The 6,030-nt window shown below is 36.9% G+C and overlaps 1 long non-coding RNA gene and 1 other non-coding gene across 2 annotated transcripts; one reads left to right on the top strand and one right to left on the bottom strand.

The window, feature by feature from the left end:
* Positions 1-3,022: 3,022 nt before the first annotated feature.
* LOC116117410 lies at positions 3,023-3,128 on the bottom strand. Its single transcript, XR_004125947.1, has one exon. It is a non-coding gene; the product is annotated as a small nucleolar RNA R71 (small nucleolar RNA).
* Positions 3,129-4,318: 1,190 nt separating this feature from the next.
* LOC116117407 lies at positions 4,319-5,700 on the top strand. Its single transcript, XR_004125945.1, has 3 exons — positions 4,319-4,420; positions 4,496-4,558; positions 5,619-5,700. It is a non-coding gene; the product is annotated as an uncharacterized LOC116117407 (long non-coding RNA).
* Positions 5,701-6,030: the final 330 nt, after the last annotated feature.

The following is a 6,030-nucleotide window of genomic DNA, read 5'->3' as shown; positions in this document are numbered from 1 at the left end:
ATGCAAGGGGACAAGTGGTCAAAAAGATACTTTATGAAAAAGTTTATTCCATTTCTTGGGACCACCTATCAAAGAGAATAAACTTTCCAGCACATTGTATATCAATTTACCAAGTGTTATAGACCACAAAAATATCTCATAAGAGAAAAGACAGCTCATTGAATTTTAGTTATACAACACGTGTTACTCAAAATATCTGCTAGATGCGTTGTGATCACTCTAACTCAAAGGTGCTCACCCGATATAGCAGATAAACAACATAATAGAAGGTGGTCACTTTAACACAAGGTGTTCACACTGGAAATTAAAATAAAAGGATTGTGCTAAAGACAAGGTGAGGTGTTCATACCATGATTTAGAGTTATACCACTATAATCATAAGTTGACAAAATAACTTACAATCTCCCCCTTCGTCAAACTAATGAACAAAGCACAATCTCTTCATCCATAAACCTATCTCAATACATATCAACAATCTATCAACAAGAGACAAGACTTAAAACAACACAAAAACATATCTCATAAGGACATAATCATCAAGACATAAAGATAAGTATGAAACAAAGACAACAAGCAAAACATAATCAATATGGTTCAATTAAAAACAGTTTTGCAAGATAAAAAATTGAACTAAAAAACTCCCCCTCAATTAGTATACTCCCCCTGAGTAACTAAACCAAGTCAAATTCAATTGATTTATCAATAAACTGAAAAAAGAAGGGTTAGTTTAGTTCAGAAACAAAGGGTTTGTTCTCTGCACAAGAAAAAAAACATTAGCAATGACAATTTAATCAATTTCAAACCTGCAGTTTCAAAAATATAACAACCAAAAAAAATCAAAGCGCAAAACATAAACCCTAAGAACAAAAATCGTATTAGTACCAACAAAAACAGATTATAAAAGTTCAACAAAAAAAATCTAGCAAGTGATCACTTCTGCTAAGTGATAATCCGTGGATTATACAGTTTTCATTGAACTTTTTAATCGGATTTCAGGTACTTTCTAGTGCATTTTTACCTGAATTGTTGCTTAATTCTTTACATTTTGTGTTTCAGGTTAAAATGGACATTTTGAGCAAATAAGGACAAAATTGGAAATTTTTGACTTAGAAGTAAGCGGATCTTAGAAGTTGGGAGAGTTCTGAAGCAGAATAAAGCACTGTGAAGCTCGCTTCTAAGGGAGAGCACCGAAGATCGAAGAATCAAGCGAAGATGCAAGCAAAGTGGTAGTTCTGTAATTTCAAAACTTTTCAAGAAGCTTCGCCGCGGCGAAGTACGCCAGTCCCTGAACATTATGCTTCTCTCTTCGCCGCGGCAAGAATTCTTCTTCGCCGCAGCGACGGTCGTAAATTCCAGTTTTCTAAAACGCACAGTTTTACTTTGTGCATGTTTTTCTGGGGAATTTGGGCGAGGTATAAAAGAAACACTTAGCCTTTTTGTCAAGGGGGGATCGAATAGGGTTTGAAGCAGCTTTTTACAATTCCTTTGATTGATTATTTTTGAGCGATTTTGAGCTGTAACTTTAATATTACAGTGGATTCATCATTTGGGGAGATTTCTTGTCTTTTCTCTCATTTTCATTATGCTGAACTTTAATATTATCGTTTTTCTTGTTTGTAGTGTTGATTTAGCTATGAACTAACCCATTTTGGTTAGGGTTTTGATTGTAATTCGGATTTTAATGGGTTAAGTGATTGATTGTTTCATTTTCATATGATTATGCTTTGATTGTGTGTTTGTTCTAAATTTTAATGCTTATATGTGATGAACATGGTGAGATTGAGAAATGAATCATGTTAGGCTTCTTGGGCAATCACCATTGTAGTATTGGATGCTAGAGATAGATTCAAAAATCAATGAAATCATTGTAGGATTCTTATGCTTAATAAGCTTGGATTTGTTAACTTTCAAATTGTTGGGTGTGGAAAGTTAATAAGGAAGAGTGGGAAAACATAGCCTGAGAAGGTATGTTTAACACTTTGGAGAGTTCGATTTACAGCCAATGCATAGGAATATGAATTTAGTTTAATTCTTAGGTTTAACCCATAAAATCATAATGAAGTCAAAACCCTACCCGTTTTACTTGAATTGATTGCTATCCGTGTTTTTTTTTTTTTTTATCTCGCATTCATAGTTAAATTTAGTTTAAAATTTACTGTTCAGTTTTAATTAGAAATAGCTCCCATCAATCCAAAAGAAATCGATTGCTTCAACTTGAGAATAGTAGGAAGCTTAGTGCTTAGCTAACAATCCTTGTGGGAACGATACTCACTCATCACTCTATTACTTGAGCGACTAGTGCACTTGCTACATATTGCATGTTGTAGGAAACACGCATCAAGTTTTTGGCGCCATTGCCGAGGACTGTTTTAAGTTAACATTGAGTCTTTCTATAGTTAGCTAGATTGGAGTTTTTAATTTTAGTTTTTATCATTATTTGTTTTATTTTCTTTTTTAATTTTCAATTGGTTTGTGATCTCACTTTCATTCATTTCTGTTTTTGCAGTTTATGCGAAGAGCGAGGCGTCAACCAGTGGTTCCTGTTGATCTTGAGATTGAGAGAACCGTCAGACGACATAACAGAGAGAGAAGAGAAAGCGAGGATTTAGTTGTAGAAGCAGAAGAAATAGTTGTTGAAATGGCAGAACCAGAAAATAGGACACTGAGGGAATTTTCAGTTCCCACAGTGAATGGTAGTGGGTCGAGTATTACTAGACCTACGGTGCAAGCAAACAATTTCGAGATCAAGTCAGCAATCATCCAGATGATCCAGCAGTCAGTTAGATTTAATGGTGATTTGAAGGAAGATCCGAATCAGCATATTACAAATTTCTTGGAAATTTGTGACACCTTCAAGTCAAACGGAGTGTTGGATGATGCCATTAGGTTGAGGTTATTCCCATTCTCATTGGGGGATAAAGCAAAAGGGCGGTTAATGGCATTACCACCGGGAACTATCACAACTTGGAACGATCTAGCACAGAAATTCCTTACCAAGTTCTTTCCTCCAGCTAAATCAGCAAAATTGAGAAATGACATCACATCATTTCTACAAGATGAGTCCGAGTCATTGTATGGGCTTGGGAGAGATACAAGGAGTTGATGAGGAAATGCCCACACCATCGCTTGCCAATTTGGCTTCAAGTCCAAACATTCTACAATGGATTGATGGGTAATGTGCAAACCATAGTGGATGCAGCTTCAGGAAGGGCCTTGCAAAACAAGCACCAGAAGAGGCCTATGAGTTGCTTGAGGTTTTGGCAAGCAACAATTATCAAAGACCAAATGAGAGAGCAACACCAAGAAAATCTTTGGGTCTTCATGAAGTTGATGCCTTTACAGCCATCTCAGCCCAACTCACTGCACTTCAGAAACAGTTGAGAACTATGCAGGTAAACTCTATTCAAGCGCCTTAACTAACTTGTGATTTTTGTGCAGGAAACCATGTGAGCAGCGAGTGTCAAGTTGGGAACACATTTGCTTCTTCATCTTCATCAACGGAGCAAGTGAACTACTTGGCAGGAAATCAGAGGCAACCAAACAACCCGTACTCTAACACATACAATCCAAGGTGGAGAAATCATCCAAATCTGGCTTGGGAAAATCAAAACCAGCAAAATAATCAATGGAACCAGAGGACGGTTCTGAATAACCAACCAGGGGTGAATAATCAACCGGGAGATCCAAGATGACAAAGTTGGAAGATATGTTTGGAAAATTTATGCAGAAGACCACTGGATTCATGAATTGTAACACCCCACTTGAGGTACGTAGTTAAGATTTGATGAATGGTACGAATGGTTATCGATTTATCTTTAGCTGAGTCTGTATGTTGTTTTTATTGTTTGGTTTATCCTTGGATGAAAAGGTGTATTGGTTTGGTTGAGTGTTTTTCTTGAAGGTTAGTATGATTTAGCAAAATTTTAGGGTTATGGTCTTCGCCGGGGCGAAGAAGTTTTGTCGCCGCGGCGAAGATGGAGTGCTTCAACCCGGGTGGCCTCTGTGAGTTTTCGCCGAGGCGAAGAAAATAGCTTCGCCGCGGCGAAGACTCAGCTGAATATTCCCCTTGAGTTTTTGAGATTTCTTTCTTTTGAGACACAATGACAATTCTACCCCTTTTTAGCAGGAAAAGTGGGGAGTGAATTGTAAGGAAAATTCATGGAGAATACTTTGATTGGGGTTGTGTTTGCAAAGAATGAAAGGTCTTAAATGGAATTTCAAAGAGTGAGTAAGGGTATTTTGGGAAAGAGTGGAGAAAAATATGTGATATTAAGGGTTAGCTTTAGAAACCCCTTCATTTTGTTTTTCACCACCGCCTCTTTCATCCCCTATTTCTCTCAATTTTTCATCCAAGATTCCAAGGATTCTTGAAGAGCTTTTTGACTAGAATTTGTTACAAATTGATCCTAAGTGCTAAAAGGTAAGATTCCTTACTCTAGAAGCAAATTTTCATTTGTTGAAAGAAGGGGATCCTTATTTAAGTTTTGTATTGAAGGCTAAGAGAAAGTGTCAAGCCATCAAGAGTGGAGAGTTTAAGTGGGTTCTACTTGTGTCCAAGGTAAGTAAAATCATCTAAGTTGTGATTTACTTGATTGAATGATGTGTAGAGAGTTTTAGATCTATGATTAATGCTTGAATTGTTTATGTTGAAATAAGTTGATGAATTCATGAATGGGTTCAATGTTGTTATATGAAGGATTTTTCCACCATGAGGAGGGTGGATTGTGTTGTGAAATTTTGGTAGAAGTATGGGTAGAATTAGAAGTAATTGGGAGGAATTTTTGAAGTGTGTTTCTCTTTGCAGGATGTGTGATGATTCAAAGGAGTTGAACTCCAATTTTGGATGGTTAAGAAAGAAATATGATTAAAGTTAGAATAGAGTTTATGTATGCACACATATTGTTTGATGAAATGCCTAAAAGAAGCATAAGTAGAATTAGAGAACCTTACCTTATGCGATGTAGCATATTTGCATGTCATGAATGCATATAAGGAAGATTTTAGGCATGAGTCATCCATATGCATATGTTTAATTGAGTAATGACATAAGAAAGAAATATGAGAAATGAGAAAGAAACTCTCTATGAATAGAGATAAAGAAAAGAACAAATTCTCTTAGAGTAAAGAGAAAGAAAGAACTAGCACTAGAAGATAAAAGGATTCTTAAGTGCTATAGAAAAGAAAAGAAACTAGATTGTGCGATGGGGAACTCGTGAGTATAGAGTTACCCTCATGTAAACCGTTATGAGAAAGAACGGTCTCCGCCATGAGAGAGCGGAATGCGTGTAAATCGCTATGATAAGGAGCGATCTCTGCCATGAGAGAGCGGAATGCATGTGATCCGTTATGAGAAAGACGGACTCCGCCATGAGAGAGCGGAATACACGTAAACCGCTATGAGAGAGAGGAGCGGTTTCCGCCATGAGAAAGGCGGTATGAGATTGAGAAAAAGAAAAGAATAGAAAGAAAAGAAAAGAAAGAAAAACTAGAATTTGAATTAGAAATTTGATAAAAATACAAAGAGAATTGATGAGTAATGCACGGGGACGATAGCGTAAGAGCCTGTTTTACTTACTGAGCATCTTTGTGCTCACTCCGTTGTTTTCTTTGTTGTACAGGAAATAGGTGAGGACTTGGTCGGATGGACGTCGGCAAGCGTGGAGATTTGGCTGCACTGTCCCTTGTTTCGTTTTGTTTCGAAAGTCCTTGTACATATGATGTTTTGTTTTGTAACTAATGTGATTACTAAGTAAAGAAAATTTTTGGGCCCAACTTGTTTTGATAAATATGCCATCTTTTTATTAATCGATATTACGAATCTGGTAGAAAGAAAGTAGTTGTTACATGAATGAGACGAGGACGAATTTTAGAAATCAAGGGGCGTCCATTCGGAATCTTGAGGTACAGATGGGCCAATTGGCCGAGAAGCTAAATGATAGACCACAAGGTTCCTTACCAAGCAATACAGTAACTAACCCACGTGAGCAAGTAAATGCAATTTCGTTGAGAAGTGGGAGAGTTTTAGAAGAG

Source organism: Pistacia vera, unplaced genomic scaffold (genome assembly GCF_008641045.1).
Source record: "Pistacia vera cultivar Batoury unplaced genomic scaffold, PisVer_v2 Contig807, whole genome shotgun sequence".
NCBI classification, from domain to species: Eukaryota; Viridiplantae; Streptophyta; class Magnoliopsida; order Sapindales; family Anacardiaceae; genus Pistacia; species Pistacia vera.
The sequence above is the reverse complement of the archived record's forward strand: the minus strand, read 5'-3'. Positions and strand labels throughout refer to the sequence as shown.